We start from the raw sequence: 25922 nt of genomic DNA on the forward strand, positions 1-25922 counted from the left end.
AGAAACAGAGTTATCGACTCCAAATAATTAAAAAAAAAATGCAGAAATGGTTCTAAAAAAATTGAGTGGGTGGTTTCCTTACGATAGCAATTTCAAAATGTTGGTTAACCCAAAATATCTTACGAACCAATAAAATATCTACAGATTATGGCTTTGAGCATACATAAGATACAGTTAGTATCTTATAAGAAATATTTCTTTCGACATTCAATTAATTTTTCAAAAAAATTCAACATCCCATTTTTTCATAAAAAAATAAAATCTATGAAAAATAGTTCACACACTTGGATGTCACATTTATAAAGCCCTTGAGTTCTTATTATGCATATGAAGTAAATCCTGTCCCCAAACCCGGTTTGAAAACCAATCATTTCACAATGTCTACACCACATTCTGGTATTCGGACAAAAGTGAATGCACAGTTATCCGCTCCACAGCCCGATTTGACAAACAATAATACCCCAACGTCATTCGACTTTTTCCAAAAGTTTTCTCCATCTCAGATTGCAGCTGTTCCTAAAGCACCAGCTAAAAAAAGTGTTTCTAAGCGCCGGGAAAAACTGCAATAATTACAAGATCTCCTTCCAAGGCGCAGCTGAAGGCTGAGTTCAAGAAGTGCAAGCCTCTTGTTATGAAAAAGAAAAAAGCCTTAATTTTGTTTTAAACTACCAGGAAGGAAGAATCTTTAGAAAGCGAGATGGGCGAAGAGTGTCTTCACTGTGGACATTTATACTCCTAGCTTATAAGAAGATGGGTTTCCTGCCGATCATACGGTAAGGGGGGAGGATGATGTTGACGATGAATCTAGACACATTTGCTCCCGTTGCAACCCAATCTAGCTTTGCGGCCGTCATTCTCCGCATGTGTCCATTGTGCCCCGGTACCAGGGTAAAATGAGTAAATTCAATCATTTACTTAAATTAATTTAACATACTGACCTATTTATTTTTCTAATGTATGCTAAGGAAAGTAAACACATTTTTGCAGTTTTTATAACAAGAAATCTTTAAGGGGCCCGTTCATGTCAGAGCTTTCCCTACTTTTTCCAAGAAAAAAGCTTCTTTTTGGTTATAAGAAATTTAATCTGCTCAGAGTTATTATTAAATGAATCAATTAACGCTTTTGTATTGTATTGCTAGAATAAAAAAAAAAACAATATGCAGTGTTAACTAGATTTTATCTATTTTTTATTGAGACATGTGTATATGTTGAATTTAACAAAATTAAAACCCTATATTTTTGATTCTTATTCGTCTCGTATTTTTTTCACTATAAACACAAGAGCACGATGTAACTATAAGACTATACTAATTCGTAGTAGAAATAAACGTAGCTTTTATTTTGTATTGTGTTTTTAAGTTCAAAACCGTTTTAAAGGCTTATGTACAATTCATTTTTTATATTTTGTTTAATGAAAAAGAACTGTAGATTTTAACTTACACATCCTTATTAACTTATTAAGATGGCGCTACAGTTCTGTGGAAAATAGGCCCTAAATAACAAACTTCTCCATCTAGCTCGATCCATAGCTGGATGTCTCCAGTTTCACCCTAAAAGTTGGGTAAGGTCACTTTTCATTTGTGCGCGCCAACTGATCCGCGGTCGTTCTCTACTGCGCTATCCTGTGGGTGTGGATTTAAAGACTTTCCGGGCTGGAGCATTGCTTACCATGCGCTCTACGTGACCCCGCCATCTTAGTCGTTGGACTTTTACCCTTCTGGCAGCCCGTACAGCTCGTCGTTCCATCTTCTCCATCACTCCCCTCCTATGCATTCGGGTACGTAGATCACACAAAGAACTTTCCTCTCGAAACGACCCGAAGTGCGTTCATCCGCTTTTGTCATAGTCCAGGCTTATTCACTGTATAGCACAACGGGGATGATGAGGTTATTAAACAGCGACACCTTCATCCCTTGAGAGAGGGCTGAAACAGCGGTTAGCAAGAGTTGTTTTTCGTTTGACCTAGCGGAGCCTATGTAGGTGAAGTCCTTAACTACCTCAAAGTTACGTCTGTCGATGATGTTTTGACCGAGACGTTAGTGTTGTAAGTCGTTTCTTGACGACAGCATTTACTTTGTTTTGCCCTCATTAACCGTTAAACCAATCTTTACCGCCTCTGCCTAAATGTCAATGTCATCAGCATATGCTAGTAATTGGACAAACTTTTGTAAGATAGTGCCTCAAGTGTTGACGTGGGAGCTCTGCACTATTCTTTCAATTATGATGTTAAAAAAATCACTAGACAGCGCATCACCTTGTCTAAAGCCGTTTTGACATCGAAAGGTTCTGTTAAGTTGGTTCCAACCTTTATGGAGCAGCGTGAATTCTCCATGGTCATCAATGCCAAAACTAGTAATAGCTCTATACAGTTCTGTACATGCGACCTTGAAATCGATGAAGAGATGGTAGGTATCGATTTGATGGTCTTGTGTTTTTCCCGGATCTGCCGTTATGTGAATATTTGATCGAGACTTTCCTGATCTAAAACCACACTGATAAAGACCTATCAGGTTAATGACGATCGGCTTTAGACGTTCACATATTACGGCAGAGAAGATTTTGTAAGCGATGTTAAGAAGACTGATGCCTCTATACGGTGCAAACAATACTGAGGTTCCATTTCATCTTTTTCCGACTATTTCTTACAGATAAGTTCATACATACTCCTAACCAAATTATCTCGAGCTGCTTTGAAATTTGAAAAGCTTGACATTGAAGCCATCTGCTTCAGCGGCTTTGTTAGACTTCAACTTAGATTTGGCTATCTTTACTTCGTATAATTCGGAGAGAAAGGATTGTTGGTTTTCGTAGTCCATGTTGAATCGATCATCCTGCCTGACAGCGGAATTTGGTTCGTCGTCGCCGTTATACAGTCTGCAGAAGTGGTCCTTCCGTTTTCTCAACATTGACTGCGGTTCCACTAAGATGTTTCCAGCTTCAGTTCGAGGTTTATGTAATTGTAAATTTCGTTTCACCTGCTCATAAGACTTTTGAACTTCATTCCTGCTTTTGAAACTCTCAACATCTTTGACCGCACGCTTCACATGCTTTCTCTTTTTGCTTCTGAGAAGTCGGTGGTTCTCTCGCCTTTTCTGCTTATAGAGCTCGTGAGCAGATCTCGTCCTTCTATGCAGCACCGCTTTGCGTGAATGTTGTTTAGCTACATTTTCTTGCGGACATTCCACATCAAACCAGGTGTTCCTTGTTGAGCACTTCGAGAGAGGTTACTTGTAACTTGTAGCAGTTCAACGTTGTATATTCTCCCAGCATCTCCCTGTTTGTCCTTGGGTGTGCAAAACCCGAAGTGCTCCCTTGGCTACAATTGGATGATAGCTCCTTGGAAAGTTCGGACATCCATAAGGTTAAAATTATGTCTAACGTCGATCGCAATATGGTCAGTATGGTTGACGGTAGATTGATCTGGAGAGCTCCAAGTTGCTTTGGGGATGTGGAGGTGTGAAAAACGCGTTCTGGCTACCATGGCATTTTTCCCTGCAGAAAAATCGACTAGCATGAATCCGATGTCGTAAATGTTGTCGTGCAGACTGTTTCTCCCGATTATTCCACCAAAGATGTCTTCTCTTCCTACCTTGGTATTAAAGTCGCCCAGGATAATTTAAATTTTAATTTTAGCCTTGATGTTGATAATAATGAGGTGCTCGTGATGCACCTATAGCTCAAATTTTGTTGACTTAGTCTGGCTCTAATGAAAAAACAGCATCCTAATAAGCGCAGTTGGTTTTCTCGGTAGCAGTCACCATAGTTAATATCGCAGTTTTTTTCCGGCCCATCTAATCGTATTTCCTGGATTCTGATCTGTTGATGGACCTAACATTCCACGTGTATATCCGACGTTCGTTGTGATCAATTCGTTTGCGTGGGTTGTCAACATTAAATCCGTCCGTATCCGAGGCTTGTTGGTGCTTTGCAACTGGGTTTTCTTCGTGTGGTCAGGAAGTCACCTTGACGCCTAAAGGACCAGTTCTTTAATTTAACTCCAAGGGCGAGAGCCGGCATAACCGCTCCTTACAGGGCTGGACTCGAATATGTCGTAGATTCCCTATAAGGTGTTCACTAGGTAGTTCAACCTAAGTGTACCGACAGACCAGGGTACCTTAGTGAAAGCAACCCTCCTCCCTCTCTCGTTTGCTACCCCCAACAACTTTCTACTTGGGTTTGAACCCAATCTCCAGTTGAGGTACTAGGCACCCGATATTCACCACGGGGAGGTGAGAGAGAGATAGACAGAGGTATGTTCTAAGAAAAATCTGTCTACACTTGTGTCCTCTTGAATACACATGTCTACCATTTACACTCAATCTGAAAGCATGAAATATTAACTGAAAAATAATATTCGCAATAACAAGAGGCAAAACACGATATTATAAGTGTTTTTGAAAAGAAGTTTACTTTTGTATGTTTGTTTTCAATTCTTCTTGTTTGCTTCTTATTTTCATTGGTTTTATTTTTGTTTCTGCTACAAAATATAAGAACACACTCTTTTGTTTAAAGTAAATATGATGATCTGCCTTATTAATTGTTGTAATCGGTCATTGGAAGTTGGCAGGGAAGAGTCCTTTACCTTGAGCGCCCTCTTTTTGTCTCATCAGTCAGATTTCTTCCTGAAATATTAAAAATGCTTACACATTAAAAGACATCAATTTCAATCTATAAAAAAGGTAATTTATAATATAAATTAAAAATTAAATTACAAGGAAACTTAAAACGAAACAAGAATTATTTAGGAATGAGTACGATAACTCAGGCGACAAGATGTTATAACGGATTTTTTAGAACAGCTACAAAAAAGCATTTTTCAAGTATACTTCTTAATTGAGGGCTTCAAGGGGAAAGCAGTTGACTTACGCGGTGCGAAATATTATCTAGTTGCGTTTCTCCTAAGTATGCTTGGAAATCCGTCGCTCTGGATGACGACGAATCGATTTTTTTATCTGGACAAGGCTTTCGCACAATTTATGGAGAGCATCGACGATGACAATGACATAGTTGGTGAGGGAGGCCAATCCCTTGAACGTCCTCGTTCTAAGAAATCTACTGGAGGACGAATTTGTCACGTTGTAAGTCAGCATGACGGAAGTAATACCTCACTAGGCGGAAGATTTTTTTCTCCAAAATAGATGTGCTGCCGTTGGTGGCATCGGGAGATTCCATTTCTCCTTTTTCAACATTTTCTTTGGCTTCATATTTTTCTGACGATTAAATTAGTTGCATATAATAAATATTTGTTAATAAATAAGTTTAAATGTTTGGTTCAATAATTCTCACTTGCATTTGCATTAACGCACTGCTTCAAGCATACAAAAAAAAACTCTTTTTTGAAAAGCTGAGTTCACCCCTGAGACGAAAGCCCATAACACTTTTCCATATGAAATGGACAGGAGAACTAAGACATGCTAAAATCCTCTATATGCAGCTAGATCGAAAGAGAAAAAACCCCATGAGTCTTTTCTCTTGGTAGATATATTTTTGACCATCATATACAATGATGAAAACCATACTAGTTATATGAGCAGAAACTTTAAGCTTTAAGGACTTTGATGACCGTAATCCTATCTGTCATTCTGATTTGCCTACAGCTGAAATGTCGATTAAGACGCACTCATCTACAGCTAATATCAGTATAACGCACACGCTCACAGCCAATATAATATCAAAGATTCATGACAATGTTGAAAAAGTATAAACTGAAGAACAACGAATTTTAAAGTGCTTACCTTACATTTAATGAACAAGAGTTGTGCAACAATTAGTTTATGAGGGAATATGTATTAAATCTGATTCAGAATGTGGGGATTTTAAACTAAATCGAAAAAGTATAAACTTCTGTTTCATTCTTTGTGTTTTCTTACATTATATTAATATATTTTCTTTATCTAAGCCTTCATAATGACGGGTCGATGGCTATTTTGTGTGTTTAAATGGTAAAAAGTGTGAATTGCAGTTGAAAGAGAAGAGGCTGGATAACCTACATATATGGGTTATTGGAGATAATAAAACGAAGGTTTCAGTTCTCTAAAAAAAATATTTATTCAAAAAAGCATTTAAAAAAAAGTCGCGGGAGCAGATGGCTTAAATGCCGCACTCTTTAAAGCAGCTGGAGATAATTTGGAGCATGCAACAACTTATCTGTAAGACATGGTGGGAAGAAAGCATGCCCGATGAATGGAAAATCAGTATTGTTTGCCCGATTCAGAAAAAAGGAGACCCTCTAACTGCACCATCTATGTCTACTTAACGTCGTCAACAACCTGTGGTCTTAGACCAGGAAAGCAAACTGTCGGTCAAATATTCTATTTACGGCAGATCGTGGAAAAAACCCAAGATCATCAAATCGACACCCGCCATCTCTTCATCGATTTTAAGGCCTCATATGACAGCATCTACAGGGAAGAGTTGTAAAGAGCCATGTCTAGTTTTGGCATCCCTGCCAATCTAAAAAAACACAAGCGCTGATATAAACCGAAGAATAACTCTTGCTAACCGCTGTTTCTTTGGGCTAGAAAGCGATTGACATTTATTTTATATAAGACAATCATCCCCGTTCTGCTATACGGTGCAGAAGCATGGACTATGACTAAAGCGGATGAAAGCACCTTCGGTCGTTTCGAGAGAAAAGTTTTTCGTGTGATCTACTGTCGCATAGAAGGGGAGTATAGGAGAAGATGGAACGACGAGCTGTAAGGGGCTTAGTGGAAAGTGAACGCACCCAACTTGGAGCGCGAAACTTGAGACATCTAGCTAGGGACCGAGCCATTGAGGATCAGAAGTATTTATATGTATAGAAACATTTTAATATTTAAAAATAATTTTTGCTTGGTCTTACAAAAGAAACTAAGACATTTGTTTTGGTTTTAAGAGCTATGGGTAAAATATATCTTTCAAGTTCATACCTATAACCAATTTAGAATAAACATATTCACATGTCATCTTAAACAAATTTATAGGACAAAGGCTGTAATACGACGCACACTGATAACTTTATATTGTTGCCCTTTAAAATTATTATTTTTTCTTGGAAAGAACTAAATTGTTATTTTCGGAACCTTGAAAAGTATCTATAAAAGTAATTTAGCAGATACTAATTTTCGTATATTGTTTTTTTTTTTGTAAGCCAGCGGAGGCAACAATAATTTTCGTAACATAAAATAAGTATAAAATATATACTCAAACTGTTAATTTGGTTTATGTTAAAATTGTACTAGATATCAAAAACGTTATTCTTCGTTGTATACAATTATTCTGGAGGTTCTTTTATTCATTGTAGTAGAATGAAGTACCCAAGCAAGCATCATCATTTCCAGGAATCTTGAAATGTGGAGAAATGTCAAACTCTTCAAATCGAACTAATTACAGTTACTTGGAATGATAACTTAAAACAATTTTTGTATTGTGGTATTGTCACCAAACAATACCAACTTGTACTAAAATAAGATCTGTTGCCAAAACCCAAAGGAAATTAATTATGTTTTATGCTTATGTAAAACAAAATTTTGTATAGCATTAGCACTTCTGTTGGATTAATAGCTTTCCAATACTCAAAGTATGTATATCAATTGCCTATAATTGTTGGAAAAATACTTATTATACCTAGCTGCCTTCAACATCAGAAGTTTATTTCAGGTCACCAAAGAACTTTAAAATTCAACTGCCCCACTGCTTACGCATAATATCTTCTTAAAACATTTGTTTTTACAAATAACCTAACTTTTAAAAATTTTCTAATATTTGGATAATATCAACCAACCGTATATAAAAGTTATAACATTCAAAATGATGAATCATGAACGGAGGTAAGCAAAAGATGATATAATAACTATTAAAAGAAACAGGCTGGGACTATTTTACGTTTTGGTTAAATTTTTTGTTTAAGGGTAGTTTCATTTTATTAGCATCTACAGTTAATCTGTTATTGCTGTGATCATTGAATTCCTTATAGCTAACTTGTTCCTGCTATCATTCTATTATCCAGCACGTACAATGATGGAAAAAATAATAGAAGCATGTTTTGTCTTCATTGTTTTTAAAAAATAAACAGGAGAGATAAAAACTATGCAGATGGATTTTTAATAATTCATTGCTAAATGCAACAATTTATGTTTTTAATGTAATAATGGGAAGTAGAACTTTGATTATTATGTTGTTTGACACTAGAAAAAATAATTGAAACAATATTAAAAAGTACTCTTCTTTTAGCGAGAAGAAGAAGAATACATGCTTCCAATATTTGCCCAATTGAATTCATCAATTTGGCAAATATCTCCACGGGTATGAAGTACCTTTCTTTTTGAATTTTTGACCACATCTCGTCTTGATTTTTGGCTTTGATATCTTCGATCCTTCGCTTTAAGATACCCCAAGTGAGCACAAAAGTGCTCAATTGAACTCCCATTTAATTCGCATATCCTTTTTAGTAAATGGAAGAATGACTTAATACTTTGTGTATTTTGAGTTAAATTCTTTGTTCTTTGACCTTTTTACATAAATTTTTCGATCGGAACCGAACAAATCAATTTTCGTTTAATCCGACCCCAAAAAGTTATTTCAATAAGAATGATTGAGGTGTTTATTTGCAAAAGCAAGTCACAAACATGCCACTTTTCTTGGACTCCTACCAGTCGGTTTCTTATTATTCTGTCACTGGTCCCTGTAATTCAGTTTTGAGTTCTCTTGAAGAAAAAATGGTTTCTTCTAGCATATTCTTACCAATAGCGTATCAAAAGGCGAAGACGTTTTTCTTTTTCTTCCTCTTGTTTCTTATTTTCGGCTTGAATGTAGAGATGTTAATACATTTTTCTCAACACAGTTTATGGTTTTTGCAATTTCATTCTTCGTTTTTCTTTACGTTGGATTAATAGTTTCTATTATTTTTTCCAGGTAAAATCATCATTGACCTCAAACTTTTTATAGTTAAGTGAAAAAAAGTTTCTTTCCAACAACAATTTTACCATTTAAGAGCATTATTAGATACCGCTAAAAAATATGTAGAAAGACTAAGGACAAAAGACTCAATTGGTAAATCTCGTTTGAGGTCTGGAGTATCTTTCCCTGTTTTATATAACTTAGCAATATAGAATTGTTTGTTTGTAAGAATTTGTTTTATAAAAACGGTATGGGTGGCTGAAAGTAATTTAAAATGTGTAAGTCTTAAAACGGAGTGTATTGCATTGCAGTTTGTTAACACTGCATCGGGGACAATCTCAGCACGTTTTGGTCGATTGTTATCAAGATCAACACTACACATAAAATTGACAAAAGCTAGCCGAAACTAATTGGACTAAAGTTGCAAAATTCAGATATAGTAATTTCCGCTAAATTGCATCCCACTTAATTGATTTTCCCGCTTAATTGACCGAAAAAAGCGCGAATGCTATAAACAATCCGCGACAACATGTAAGTTCTTATTCTTAAATAGTAACATTCTATACTCTTGCCAATAAAAAAAGGTTGTATATGAATAACAGGATGTTTAACTCATACTCTAACTACCAAGAAATTAAACTTAGTTGTGTTAAAGAAAAAATGTTCAGGGTACAAATCAAAAGGTCTACCATCAACACCGTATTATAAATAAGAGAAAAAACTCGGACCTCGTCCCTTCATGCATAGAAATAACGGATAACGATAACATTTGATATAATGGGTAGTTTTTTAAAGGCTATAAGAAAGTTTTTGTAAAAAAAAGACATACAATTCAGAAAAAATAATGAAATCTTAATTTATATCGATATTACGGTCTATATAATTTAATGTTTGAAGATTATTTCATGCAAATGTTGACCTTAACTGCTTCTAAAATGGTCCATCCGCTTAGTCCAATTTTGGCATACCCTTTCCAACATTGCGGCCGGTATCTCACAAATAAATGCTTTATTTTGCGTCAATTGAAGCGAACTTGTCTGTATAGACATGAGCTTTAACATAGCCCAACAAAAAATAGTCTAAAAGCATTAAATCACACGATCTAGGCGGCCAATTGACCGGTCCCGAACGTGAAATAAAATGTTCACCGAACTCGCCTCTCAATAAGTCCTTTAAGAGAAAAAGACAGTTTTTAAAAAAATATATCTAAACTTTATTGAAACCTTATTTTAACAGTATCAGAATCAGAACTAAAAACTATATTAATGGTTGGAGTAGACGAAACCATGTCAAATCGAAAATTCTGCTTATTTACGTACCCATTCAGTCAAAAATGAGCTTCGGCGCTCGCTGGAAGAAGCGCGCGATAACCTTTCTTAAAAGAGCACGAATTTTGATACTAAAATTCAATAAAATGTATTTAAGATTTATTATAATTGTAGAGTAATGGCTTTTGAAAATGATATAATTTATGAGTGTATACATATTTTCTTGAGGTTTTAAGTTGACTTTTATAGCTCTTCGGACTTAACGAGGGAAATAATCCCCCCTCCCCCAATAGTAGGAAATGCTTCCATAAATCCCCTCTAAAAAAGACCGTTATTATATTTTGGCGCCAAAGTTATGGTACTCTCCCCATAGTCCCCAAAGATATTCTTAATAGCGAATTCTAAACGTGTACAAATATTTCCGTTCTTTTTCAGTTATGCCTTGTTCACAGTCTTACCAACAAATTATCACTTTAATTTGTTTTCAATACAAAAACAAAAATCTGCTGAAGTATCCAAATATCACCCTTAAAATCCTATAACTTTATTTTTGTTACTTGTGACAAAAAAATAGAAACATATTTATTCTAAAATATTTAATAACATAGTTTAATTAACTAATTAAGTTTAGATTAAAATATGCATTCCGCTAGACTGGCGGGGCCGTCAGTTACAGATTTTAATTTAATCATATATTTAATAAAAATGTTACAATGTATATACTGATGGAATCGATATTAAGATATAATAATAAATATATATGATCTATCGTCGATGAAGTTAATTAAATAAGAACAAAAATGATCTTTAGTAAATATAACGAATTTTTATATACGATAAGATTTTTTAATTGTTCCTTAACCAAGCGAGACATCTAAGTCTAAATTGTTCTACAAAAAAAATCTTAATCAACCTGAATATGTATTTCGGCTCATAGCTTTCTGTCCTATTCCAATCGCGCAGCATATATTCATTAACTTTTAACCAATGATCAAGTCATAAATAAACCATAAAGCATATACAGATTCATTCTTGAAGCAAAGATTTCATCTACAGATTTGTTAGTAATTTAACGATATGTATTTACAAAAATAGTAGCTTATCTGTTAAAACAATTGAAAATAAAAATAAAAAAATTTTAATGAATGTCATGAAAGAAAGAACAAACGTTCAGCTTTTTAAGAAGAAACCTTGAATGAAAGGTCACCAATTTGATATTGAATTGCCTTTGCATTCCTTAAAATCGTCTCTGATTCCTTCTATTTTTACGCATTTAAAAAGTGCAAGGCTTAGCAAAAGTTTTCTTTCTTTCAAAATTGATTATTTCCTTAATACAAAAACTTTTAAGATCTTAGTAAAAAAAGGAATCTACTCTTTAAAGTAAATTTGGCTTGTTAGATCTAGAATTGAGATTTTAACATGAATTTCAATAATATAAAAGTCCCAAAAAAACAGCAAAAGTGACACTTTCGTTAAATTAACGACTAATTAAAGACCTGGAGCAACACTATGTTTCTCCCCAACTTATTTTTTTTACCTTTATTATTTTTTTATTTTATTTTTAGAGAGGTAGCATTATGTACCTAAATGCATCTATATGCTATAATTTAAGAAACAAGCTATTTCTTTCTTCAATTTTTAAGTTTTCTTGACTCCTAATTTTCTGGCATCAGCTCCAATTTACGTGTAAGCACACTGAAAATAATATTGAGAGTATAAGCTCCCAGATATTGCGTCAGAAAAAAATACGCAAAAAAAAGCCAGGCAATTGTTTATATTAAATTTTGTATTTTTTTCTTAGGAAAAAAATATCAAATTCGTCTGGCAAAATTTTTCAATTTTGGCTTTTGAATTTGAATGCAAATTTTTGAAACGTGTCATAAATGAATATTATTTGATTTTTTGACCTTTTTTCTTTTTTGCTTTCTTGTTATTGTAGCCTGGCTCAATTTCTAAAATTTCTGCATGAAATGCACCTTTTTTTTTAAATTTTTAATAGTTCAATCTTAAAACTATCTAAGACAAAAAATTCATAAAACTAGTCTAATTAACCATAACTTACAACTAACTTACTGGCCCCATACGGACCTCTAAGTTAAGCTATAACACTTAATACTAATGCATTTTGGCCCTAAGATCTTTTTTACTTCAATTAAATTTTATTTATTTATAATTTGAAAAAAAAAAACTAACTAACTTAAAATAAAGTCCTTAATATAAAACTTAAAGCTAACTTAAACTACCTATAAACTAGTTAAAACTAGAACAGCCACAACAGCAAATCTAACTATCTAACATTTTTTGTTTTTCTTTTTTACTTTTTTTCAAAAAAAAATTTTTTTTAAATAAGTATGTAAGCCGGCCAAGGCTTAAAACCCCATCCCAACTATCCGCCAAAAAAACCTCTACACTATTGTATGTTAGGTTTTAAGAAGAGAATATATATACAAACAACATTTTTGGAATCTTGGAAGTATTTCATCGACGAAGTTAAATACTAAGTTAGACATTGCTTTATTTTACAACAGTACTCTAAGAGAATATAGTAATTGTCACTTTAGAAATTGAAATAGTAAATATAAAGTTAAGACGTTTATTTTAATTTTGTCAGCGTCATTTACAAAACATTTTTAAGCGGTGCCCAAAAACTTCTCTTTCTATTTAATGTGTAACTCCCCCACTATTAAAAATCTGGATCTGACCTTGCCCATTCTTTGATTCATAAAAGGCTTAGTAGAAAACTACATAACTAAAATTAAGATTTAATCACTTCAAGAAGTGTGCAATCGAAGAAGTTGGAACACTTCAAAAAGTACACAATCTAAAGAAAGCTTTGATTTGTGCAAAAAAAATATAGATATAAATTTAAAAACAATTAACCAAGAGTTAGCTGTGAACTTATACATGTGTAGTTGTTTCTCAAATTGAATAGGTAAGGTTAGGTTAAAGTGGCTGTCCGTGATGGAATAGGATACACTTAGGCACTTAGGCACCACCTTGTGGTGTCCCTCTACTAAAGAATCTTCCGGCAAAAGAGTTGCCAAGTTTTGAAGTAATTATTGTGAGTCAATATTAAATGAATCAACTCCCCAAGCGAATTCTCTACTTTTAGAGATGTTAGTGCAAATGTGCTTAAATTGTTTTTAACAAAAGATGCTTTTTGATATGTGATTACAACACGAACTTATACGGATAGATTTGGATTCATCCCCGAACCCGGCCATCACTAACTTGAACTTGAATCATTGATTGCAAAGGCTTAAAAGCTCTTTAGTTGAAATTAGCGCTAGAATTTTTAAGGACACCTTTTTTGATTAGTGAACAATATCAAGGACCATTGGCGTGATGGTTAGAGTATAGGTGTGTCAATCTCTGCCTGTACCAGCTATCATTTTTGGGTACTGGAATCGACAACTTCTCCAAGAGTAGTTTTTCATAAAAAGTTCTTTCGCAAATAAGCCGTTCGGATTCTTTACATGAACTGTGGGTCAACTACACTTCAGAAACTACAAGTACACAGGAAATGTTGAGAGTTATAAGCCACTAGACATTATTTCTCTACAAGCTGTAGCGCCACCTAATTCCTTTATTTATGTTGTACCTATCAAGGACCACCCTAATGTATATTTCTCCTCTTTTTTTCAAAATAATTAAACAAGTTAGCAAATAAAGATTTTGGCATTCCGTCTATTATAAGAAATAAAAACATTTATAGTCTCTTATCCTCCCTAAATCCTCACCCTAGATATGAATCTATGTTTATGAATGTTATATATAGTCAAAATGACAGCATGCAATTTTTTTGATTATGTCTTCCCCCGTGAAAGCAATTATTTCCGAATCTAAAGCTTTTATAATTTTTCTTCATCTCAATTTATTTCGATAATAATTTCCAAGGGTCTCAATGTATATATTGTATATGAAACCAACAAATACTTCTAAACACTACACTTATACAGTTTTCAGTTTACATTATTTTATGCTAGGAATATTTTTATACAATTTTGAGTGGAGGGGGGACTAAAGGGCGTTGACAAAGTAATGGGTAGGAGAATGATAATTACAGGAACAGTCCAAGAACAAGTTTAGAAATTATTTTCGTTAGAAGTTCTCTAGAATAAAAATATTGCCTTAATTGAAAGTCGATAATTTTTTTGCCATTCTTTACTGAGAAAACGATTTTTTAAAGACGCACCCGAACGGGTTGCTGAAGGGAGGTTTGAACTCATTCTAAGGAGTTCATTAAAAAATGCCAACCCTTTCAATCAATTTTGTTTGTGTGAGTGTAAAAAAATATATATAACACAAATTCATCCCTTGGCAATTTCTTGACCCTTATTTATGTACGAGTATATTTAGGTTTTTTGAGTAGTACATATGAATTGGAAAAGGATGACTGAGGATTAAAAACCAGTTTTGACAATCGTTATGTATTTTTATACGTTTTGCATATACCTAAATATCTACAAATAATAATCTTCAGGCATGAAGAAAACTTGAACATTTCAAACTAATTTTAAACACTTATAAAATTTGTGAAGATTTATTTTGCTTGTAATTATAGTCGTAGTTTAATTTATATAGGTACGAGGTGCAAGAATATTTTTTTTCCAACTGTCACTCCAAATTCGCTATGCCTAAATTTCGAACGTTATCTGATACCTTTAGAGTAGCCGCTTCCAGTGAACATTTTTTCACAAGAAACCAGCACCGATTGCACCATTATAAATTTGTATAGATATTGTTGATTGCTATGATTTATACCTTAACTATAAAGTGGCCTGTACTGCTATAACTATAACAGATAACTATAACAGATCTCTGACTCAATAATTTATAAAAACCTTGCAAATGTGTTTTCCTTTCTTTAAGTATACCAGACAAACATTTTCCTTGAACTATATAAATCTATATATATGTATGTATACATGCATAACAATTTTACGACGAAAGACCTTTGCGAAGATTCGTGTACCCCCATCATATGTAGATTCTGGGTTTGTTGGGGTTATAAACTCCGAACAACCGCACACACGTCTATCACACCTTATGTTAACATTATAATTAAGTTGCTTTTGCATGGGAAAATAAATATGTTGGCACTAGTACCTCGACTCTCCAATGTATCTTAAAATGCTAGAATTAGTAGATATTTAGATAAAATACAAATTAAAAAGAAAATATTTTGAAAATTATTTTAAAAATATAGAGTTGTAATACATACACATCTATTTGATTTCCTTAGGCAGGGTTTATGTTTACTGTGACCTTGAGATGATGCTGCCATTGATAGGAGGTATTAAATCTTATTTTGTTTCTTGATATATGAACATACATACAAACCTATGCATCTACATGTTATGTACGTAATGAAATATCGAAAGTATTTGCCTATCGCCTTAAAATTTATCATAAGTGTACCTACCTATGTATGTATATCCTCGACACAATTTAAGAGTAAACTGTATGAATTTAGTATCTATCCCCTCTTATAATAGTAGCACCCTCAGTTATCAATAAATTGCCTTTCTCAATAAGAAGTCTTAGAGTATTAACCATTTTTCTACAAAGTGTAAGGTCATGGCTCTTTAATTACGATCACTTACAAATGGAAAGCTTTATTGTCTCTAAATACAAATAAATTGGGTGGCGCAACAGTCCATTAAGAACCAGGGCCTAGTGACTTACAACTCTCAACCATTCCTGTGTGCGAGTAATGTTGTCAGGAATGGAGGGGACCTACAGTTTATATGCCGATTCCGAACGGCTAATTTGAGAAAGCGCTTTTTCATGACAAGAGTTACTCTTGGAGAATTTGTCAATTCCTCGCAAGAGGCAGTACCCGTGAAAAGACTTAAGATGGCATAGGCAGGGATCGAACCCAAGACCTCTGGCATGACAGTCCAACGCACTAACCATCATGCCACGGGTACTACTTATTGTCTCTAATAAATTAAAAAAAAAATCTCATTTCTTATTATCACCTTGCACACAACTATGTTGATAATTTATCAAGATGTGCATTCATCACTAGCTCTAGCTCTAGGCTTAGCTAAAGAGTTTTTCCTAATTTGTTTTATTAGGGTTACATAGAAATATATGGTTATTTTATTACATTGTTTTTATTCTTTTTTGTTTGTATTGTTATTTTTCAAGTACCTACTAAAATCAGTTAATTAATATTTTTTTGTTTTAAATTCTTCTTAATTTGTTTACATAATATAATAAGTTGGATTATTATATTTTGAATTAGTCTGTAACTATTAATATTAATTAAATGAGATATATGCTGTGTTTATCTCCAACGTCTTTTACTTAAATTATAATTGTATTTATTGTAAACCTACCAAAATAAATTAATAAATACAATAATACAATACAATATGTGGCCCTTAGTATTGACAGAGTTTGAAATAATTTGGCCAGGCTTTTGTTCTTAATTAACAAGCAGGTACAGCTTCTTTTAAAAACGTTCAGCACCGTAAATATAAAAAAATAAATATTTATTAGTTCCTTGTTGAAATATTTTTTCCAAACTGTATTCTTCGAGTAGTTAATTTTTCGGTTACTCATTTGCATAAAGCGCTTAAAGTAAATTTACGATCCGGGCTTGCAATGCTCTCACCGACCGACCGTCTTTACTGGCCTATGAAATGGGGGATGCGCAATAAAACGGGATAGTCGACTTCAGCATCACAAAATCAGTATCTATATAGTAAAAATCGCTGAACTTTCTTGAACTAACTAAGACGAAGCAAAAAAAAAGCGAAAAAAGTGGACGAATTAGAAAGTAAAATATAACTCCCGCATAAACAAAAGACCTTTTCTTGGAATACACGAAAAATAACAAAAACCCTTTCAAAGGAAAAAACACCACCACACCAGAATATAGCATCCAAAAAATATTAAGCGAAGGTAAGGGGGCTGATGAAGATGATGATGGCGATGATTTCTTCCAAAACTCATTGTCTTCTTCTGCTCTATTGCCAACAAACTTAAACTTGATGGTGATGGAGCGGAAGAATGGAAAACCATTTTTATTATTGCTTAAATTTTTTGTTACGACACAAAAAATAAATATATAAAATAGACCTCGTAACGAGCGATGGTACAACGGTGAACGGTGAAGGAGAAAGGAGGGATTTAACTTGGGGAGGTAAAATTATTCGTTCGAAATCGGCACTGTCAGTGTTCGTCCTAGGAAAGTAAGAAGTAAATAGTTTTTTTTGTTGTCTAATTCTGCCGCCCCACCCGCACTTGATTTTACAGTTTCTTATTTTTTACGTTTCCGATTAGGGCCACGGACATAAGAGAAAGAGATAGGTTTAAAGAAAAACAGAATTATTCAATGGAAAAGTAACCAATAAAAAACGCATCTGAATAGAACCATTAAAATGAAAAACAAAAATAAAAATAAAGAGAAAAGGCAAAGGCAAAAGCAAAGAATAAAGGAATATAAAATAAAATGGTATTCAAGGAGGAAAGAAGTCCCTTATCATATAGTACCTACGCCTCTGTATGTATGTGTCATCTTTGCTTATACTTCCAAAGCAAGTAAGAAGGTTGCTTTTGCAAAGTGTTGGGATAACTGTTAGGTTAGAGCAATAAAGAAGTGTAAAGATGTTTGTGCTGTGCGATATTTCCCGAGGAGAACAAACTGACGATGTTGATAAAAGGTAAGAATATTTAATGTGGCTGGTTAAACGCACGACCGGTAGAAATGTTGGTAGATTGATAGCTCGACTTTCGCCCTTCGCACTGAGTCCTTTATCTAGAGTAATCAATGGGCTGAATAAGGAAAGCAATGAGTGCAAATAGTTGCTTGGGTTAAAAGGACTGATATCGAGTGTTATATGAAACGAAATAAAAACGACAATCGAGCTTCCAAAAAGACTATAGGTTCAAATTAGAGCAATTAACATTAAGTTAAGAACAGTAAATGGGACAACCAAAGCTTTCTATGACCAATATAAAAAAACAACGATGTGTGCGTTTGTTTAATGTACATTCTGTGCGTCCGTTTGACATACTTATTTTAGTCTCCTATATCTCAAAAAACCCACAGAGATATTAGCTGCTTTTTACTATCGAGACTGATCCATATGGTTTATCTTTGAACGAGTAATACAATAATAGTTTGAGATCCTGGTTTCTATCTAGGTCAATTTCAGAAACCTAGAAAATAGACTGGGATGCGAACCACACTGATAACTTTCCATTCCGTCTTTCGAATACTCATTCAAATATTTCGTGTGAGATAAATAATTTAAAGTCAATATCTTTTCTTGTTTTCCTAATACTCGAGTCGAAAACCATTTCTTATAAGTTTTGTATGTTTTTTTTTCTAGGTTTCCGTGTTTTGTTAAAATAAATTGTCAGTTGATTTTTGCTAAAAAAATAACTAATTATTACCAAATAGTTTCCAAATCTATTTTTGTTAACGAGGTCTTTGATTTAAAACCACTTAAAAGGTTTTATTTTTTATGTAAACAAATAAAGATTTGATATTAAATCATTTTAAAGTCGATATTACTTGAAGATTTCAATTTTTTTTAATAAAACTACTAAATGTCGTAATAAATTTTTTTTATAAAATGAAATTTAATTTTTAAAAACATATTTTAGTCGAAAATCAATCTTTACAAAGTTTTAAAAAAGTTTTGTATGTTTTTTTTATTTTTTTGTAAAAAAAACTGTTCACATTCAATTTTTCGTTTTTTCAGATGTCAAAAACGTTATTCTTCGTTGCATACACGTAATTATGTCGGAGATAAAATAATTTTTCGTTCGTAAAATTTTTGAGCTGACATATATTTTTTTTCAGTTGTCTTGATTTATAAACAAAAACTTTACTTAATTTTTTTTTCAAAAACATACAAGTTTAGTATCACGTCACATTATATAATACAACATTTAATAGAAGTCGCTTATTTTATTTTATAGTGAAATATTTTGTGTCAGCTAAAATGTTCAACTTTTTTAAATTGATATAGTAAAAAACCACCCACGGAATTTATTTGAAAATCCTTTCTGCATCTTTCTGTATTATTATATGTATGTATAACAGAACTTATTCAAAGTCGATATCTTTAAAGTGAATGAAGTTGATTGAATAAATGCGTCTTTTTTGACTTGCAAAAATTGTTGATGGTATAGATCTAAAGCTGAAGTAGTTATCATAAAGTAAGTCAAATTTTCGGTGCCTGAACCCTTGGGTGAGCCAATTAAGTTTCACAGAGAATTTATATTTAAATTTCCATTCTAAATTAAAGTATACCAAAATAAATCCACTCAAAAATTGACTGAAAAAACCAGCACAAAAACACCTATAAAGCCGTATAACAATTCCGCTAAATCGAACACTACCCGCAACTTCAAACAACAAAACCGTAGACGACACAACAAAAACTTACTCAAATAAAAGAGGTTTATCCTGCACCTCCGCAGAGGTTTTTCCGCCACCAAAACAAACCGCTGAAAAATCCGGTATTAAAATTCCAGATAGTATGAATTCACTTCTGGACGAAAAACTTAAGGACTTCGCTACTTAAGCTTAATACCGATATTGACACTTTAAAAGGAACCAACATAGTTCTTTAAAATCAATTAGAGAAGGTTGAGACCCCATGTATTTCACTCGAGCGACATGTGGAGTACCTACCTGTCAAAAAGAATCTACGAAAGAATCTGAACTTACACTGTCCAGCTGAGACAGGGACTCAAGCAAATGAAAAAGCAAAAACACTGTGTGCACTCGCCGATACGCTCTCGCTTCGCTCCAGCAATCATAAATTCAAAAACGTTGTTGTCGAGCTACAAAACAAAGATGATGTTGGGCGCATTCTTAAAGCAATGACAAAGTTAAGAGGCACTGGTATTTCGATACACAAAGACTACCTGACAGCAGCTAGGGAAAGCAGGTGAAAACTCGTCGAAATACGGACGAAAATAATCTCGAAAAATAACAATATAAAATCCTTGCTTCGGGGAAATACATTACAAATTGTACGTATAGACGCTCACACAGGCATATCTCTAAAAATCTTTAATTTAGATTCTAGATACATACCGCGAAACGTCGAGAAATGTCAAAAAGTTCAATTCAACAAATCAGACCGATTACAATAACTTCCTATGGAAAGTAAAAAATAAAAGTTATCATTATGACGAGTAGGTGGATATTTTGTGTTTCAAATGGTATAAAATGGGGAGGTATTGTCAACTGTAGTTGAAAGAAAAGGTATAGATTATGTTTGAAAAGTAAACAAACATCAAAAACGAGATAACTGTACCAAAGTTTTATGTCTTGGATTCCTATATGGGTCATGGATTCACGGAACCTGGCAGACAGCGCGTGAGCCTTCAATTGGATATGGCTATTTTTTCGATTTGATATTTAATGTATTTTCCACAACAGAAATTCACAAACATTAAATTTAGCAGATAATTGTATATCAATATTATGATTATAAAAAAAGTAGGTAAAATAATAATCATGTTAAAACAATATTAAAATTGGGAGACTAGGAGTTAAAAACCGATGCCGAGGGATATGTGACTCTAAAGGAAGTTTTTGTTGTTTTAAAAATAATTTCAAGCATATTTGATGAAGTAGCATGCGATATAAGCGATTTCTCAATATCGCTAATATCATCATTTAAGCTGACTGAAGGCTTCTATTCACCATTAAAGTTAAATTTGCCTTGACAAAATTTATAAGGTGCAAAAGCAAGCCCTCGAAGTAGCGGGGGTGAACCAAGAAAAGCTGCGAGTAACAATTTTAACAACATACAGTGTTAGGTACTTTTAGTTGCTCGTTGTTTCTTTTGATTGTGGAAAGTTTACCAAATAACTCATGTATATTTGCCCCTACAATGATTGTACATGCGGCAAAAGCCGCTGTTAACGGCGAGTAGAAAATAATCACAACCTTAAGCCTTAATAGTTTCCAAACAAAACGGTTTTTTCAGTCGTACACAATTTAAATATTTGAAACTGGCTTATCTAAATTAAATTAAATTTAACTTTCCAAATTGGTACACACATCACAAGATCCGTCAGTTGTTTCGCTAAGATTTGCAGACTTAAACTTTGATCTATAAAACAATAAATTGTCGATTTTTTAAAATACGAAGAATTTTGTTATTCAAGAATTTTAAGTTAGGAAAAAATGGTTTACAATCATTATAACGCATAATTGGATGAAATAAGCAAACTTTTCGTTTTAAATTTCATAAGCTCCAACCAGACTCATTCTATTATTAAGTGTGTTTCTTTGGCCATTTTCTTATAAAAAAAACAGCTTTCAATTACGTTGTCTTTAAAAATTGCGTTTTTATGTATCTAGATACCTGCGTGTATATAATATAAATAGAAAAATAACCGTTGTTCTTTATTACGATATGAATGAAAAGTTGAGTTATTACAGTGGTGGTTGTAAAAAATGTTTAAATCTTCTGTCTCTCATTAGGAAAGCAATTCGTTTTATCCATTTCGTTTGGTATGTAAGTATACATATTTTTTAGTTTTACTCTTTCTTTCCTGTCATTTTCTGTTTAAAAAAAGTGAGATGGCCCATAAAGTAAAGACCCTCGTCTTTGTTTGTCCTTGTTTTGAAATTCGAATTGGAAACCTTTCGCCTTTCTTTTGATACAAAATTCTTGCTGTGTTGAGAAACTCAGAAACCATTTTCAACCCGCCACCACTGCATTAAACATAGAAAAAGTGATTTAAATTGGAATCTATGCCAAAAGCCTTTCTACTTTAAAACATGTCTCTAAACTGTTGATGTGTTGGAGGAATGAAAGAGGAACGTAAAGAGAGTAGTGCGCAGTAAAAAAAATATATATGTTAAATAGAGCAGACCCTTCTATTGTCCTTCGCGGGCTTTTATTTCATTTTTGATTTTTTGGTTGGTGTTGGTGTGATTTAAGCTTGATTGTACGAGTACAGTTACAGGGGTGGGATCATGTACTCTCGTTGTGGGATGAAAAATTAAAATGAAAGTAGGCATTGGGAATAAAAAATTGTACAACCGTCCATACATATCTCCTTAAAAAATTATTGAAGTGGGAAACCATTTGCAATAATTCGAAGATGAGTAAAAAGTGACTTTTAAAGTTAAAAAGTAAGAATTTTCAATATTTGCGAAGACAAAAATTACACATTTAAAAAAGGTCTAATAAATATTAAAAACAAATAAAATAGGTGATGCAACAGTCCGTTAAGAACTAGGGCCTAGTGACTTATAAATCTCAACTATTATACTGTTTTTGAGTAATGTTGCCAAGAATGGAGTGGACCTACAGAGATAAGCCGATTCCGAGAGGCTAATTTGAGAGCGCACTTTTCATGACAAGAATTACTCTTGGCAAAAAAACTTTAGAGGGCTCAGGCAGGGTTTGAACCCAAGACCTACGCACTAACCATCACGCATAGCGACCTACACTGCTAATTTCCCATATCTTCTGTCGATTTGTCCACAGGTTTTCTTGTTTTGTTAAAAAACTTGTCACTTGAATTATTCTAACAAAATTAAAAATGTTTGCATATGATGAAATAGTTTGATAGAAAACAAATATTAGTACAAATTGGATGAAAGAAATTAATTTGAAGCCAATGTTTTTTGTATTATTCAGATTTTAATGTTTTATGAAAACACTAACTGTTAGAAGTTTATAAACAAAATAACCGAATGGTGAAAACAATATTTTTTATAAAATAAAATTAATTTAATTTGAAGCCTATAGTTAAATTTTTGAAAAGATATTCGAGTCGAAAATCAATAGTTAAAAGCCAATATCTCAAAGTTTTGAAAAGCTATTTAAGCCGAAAATCAATGTTTACCAACTTTGAATAATGTTTTTTTAGGTTTTTATTTTTTATAAGAAAAGGTCATTCGATTTTTATCAAAATTTTACCTGATATCAAAAATGTTATTTTTCGTTGGACAAAATTGTTTTGGAAATAAAACCATTTTTTGTTCGTAAAATGTTCGAGGTGACAAATATGTTTTTTTATATTTTACCTTGAAACGTCCTGATTACGTCCTTAGTTAAAAATAAACAAAATCAAAAAATCATCGCAATTTGCAAAATAAGGGCATGCTAATGACATGAGAAAAGATCGTAGATACAATTTTGAACCTAAAACGAATTAAAAACTTGTGATTTTTTGTATTTTGGTAACTGTGGAACACTGTGAATTAAAGCTCTTAAAGCTACACCTGTACGCGTTCAATGTCCGGTTTTAAACTTTCCTGTTGAAATCCGGAGATCTTCTGTGGACAGATTCAAACTACTATTTGAAGTATTTTTGTATCAATGAGTATCTTAAGCAGCTCCTAAACTCTGGATATAGTTACCCAAAGTTGGCTTTACACAAATGAAATCAATAAAATCTTAACACCCGTTCAGTTTTCTTCCTTACAGCTTTAAATGTAAGAACTTACACACTAACTTTGTTTGCGTTTCATATCTTTTTAGGTATTAGATCCAGCTTAAAACATAACAATTTTTCACCTTTAATTGAAAACATTTTTGAGTATAAACTTTATGTAATGTGTGCGACATTGAAAAAAAGATTTCGAGAACAATTGAAGTTACAGAATTTACAAGATTTGACATACCAAATTTAAATAAATTACACCGAATAAACTCTAAAAACAACATAACTTTGTTTCTTTTTCAAAAAAAAACATAAATGTAGGTACATAGCTATAAATAAAAACAATATACAATTTGAACTTCCTTACCCGACAAACTCTGACCGAATGACCGATTCATATGAGTTAACCTAGAGAAAAAGTATACATGCTTTGCTTTTCTTCTCATATGTACATATACTCGTATGTTCGTACATATGCATAACGGGACACGCGCTTTATAAAACTTTGTGTAGGTATCATCCATTTCAATACCACCCGTTTGTGTTCTGCGTCCACAAAAAGGGTACACACATGAAACACGCATTAGCATTTGCATAATGTTCTTCGCAGGTTTAGTTCATTCAAAAAATACCTCTCAATTTATGTCATATGAAAAATACTGAAACAACCAGTTTTACCAGTTTGTAGACGCGCATTCATTTCATATCCTGTTTTTTCTTCCGCATTTCTGTCCGTCAAAAGGTCCATACTCTGAAACTGACCTAACCCTTTTGTTTGAACAATGACTCTGTGCTCCTTATTCACAACCCAACGGTGACCGACAACCGGTTTTCTTCTCTTTAAAAAGGTATGAAGGTAATATTCAAACATGTTAGAGATTTGCATCATTCTATTAGATTCAGGCAGTGTCCGTTTTTTTAATAACAATTACGCATGGGAAATGTTGTCAAGCAAGTTTCTGTAACCCTTTAATCTCATATGACCCGTCCGAGTGTGTACTTTGATTGTGTTCCTAAAGGATGGGAATAAATTATCAAATAAAAAAAATATTGTGAAACCCGTTTTTGGTATTACCGTTAATACCATTGAAATGACCAAATGGCAGTACCTATCAATTTTTCAGTTTTTCCTAACGGACACAGTAGACATCTGCCCTAGCACCGGCATCGCGCATCGCGCGCAAAGGTTTTGATGAAAGGAGAGATGGTTCGGTCCAGATTTTCTTCAACGAAAACAAAATTATTTTTTAATCAGTGAGATGTGACTCTACACACTCACAACCCCTTCTTTAAGAAAGGACGTCGCGAAATGCTGAAGATTGTAACCCCATGAGAAGGTAATGTATGCATGAATGTGATACAAAAGACGATACCACGACCGACATATACCTACAACAATAACAACGTCTCAATATCGGTTGTTTACATGAAGTTTATTAACATTAATAATGACTTGCATACTCAACTCATTTGGGATATGGGTATCTTCATTTTTTTTGAGGAACCATATTTTATGCTCTGTTTGTCCTTTTTTGTTTTGGATTATTATAAAATTTAGATTTGCATTTTATGTTCACACAGGACCAATGGTCATGGGAAAGATTCCATACGTGGACCTACATATGGTACATTATCGTTGTTATAGCTTAACCAGGTGGTCTTTCGTTTCGTCTAATTCCTCTTTATGAGTAGTTTGAATTGTGCAGGAATTTTCTGAAAAAGAGCAAATATTTAATTTAATTTATTTAAATCGGGAAGAAATCTATACAAAAAGCTAGAAACATTTTTTGCATTGGTCTCTGAGACCGCCAAATCATTAATTCTTTGTTTTCTTGACAAATATTATCCTTGCATTTTTTTTTACACTATCAGATCTTGGCGTAGAAGAACTTAATACGACCAAAAAATTGCCAACACACAAAATGTGCTCATCTGGTTCATCACTTAGTGCAGTGTTAGTAGTTATTGAGAAATAAAACGAACTACAATAACATAATACATTATAATAATGCAAAAAACAAACGTAAAAAAAACAACAAATATAAACAATAATTAAATTAGAAACAAATTAATCGAATATTTAAGTGCGTGGTACTTTGTCTTTAGTACATTTTTTAAGAATATCCTTACTCATTATGAAATCAAATAGGTTTGATTTCGTATTTAAAAGATTAGACTTACGAGTTAATGGCTCATGCATTAGTGCGGTATATTGTGGTCACCTCTATGGTAGTTTAAACTTATATAATACCTCATGTGCATTAATTACACCATTTAAAAGTTGTGAATAAAGACAATATCATTATTAACCCTCCTTTGCGATAGAGGCTCCTTATGAACATCGGATAGAGATGTGGATCTCGTAAAAAGGAGTCCATACCTGGCATA

General features: G+C 33.1%; 1 long non-coding RNA gene across 1 annotated transcript; it reads right to left on the reverse strand.

Moving 5' to 3' along the window:
* Positions 1 to 4510: 4510 nt before the first annotated feature.
* LOC129953408 (uncharacterized) lies at positions 4511 to 23904 on the reverse strand. Its single transcript, XR_008782519.1, has 3 exons — positions 23776 to 23904; positions 4867 to 5210; positions 4511 to 4622 (listed from the first exon to the last, which is right to left on the reverse strand). It is a non-coding gene; the product is annotated as an uncharacterized LOC129953408 (long non-coding RNA).
* Between the last annotated feature and the right edge of the window lie 2018 nt (positions 23905 to 25922).

The sequence above is a fragment of the Eupeodes corollae genome, chromosome X (assembly GCF_945859685.1).
Source record: "Eupeodes corollae chromosome X, idEupCoro1.1, whole genome shotgun sequence".
Lineage (NCBI taxonomy): Eukaryota > Metazoa > Arthropoda > Insecta > Diptera > Syrphidae > Eupeodes > Eupeodes corollae.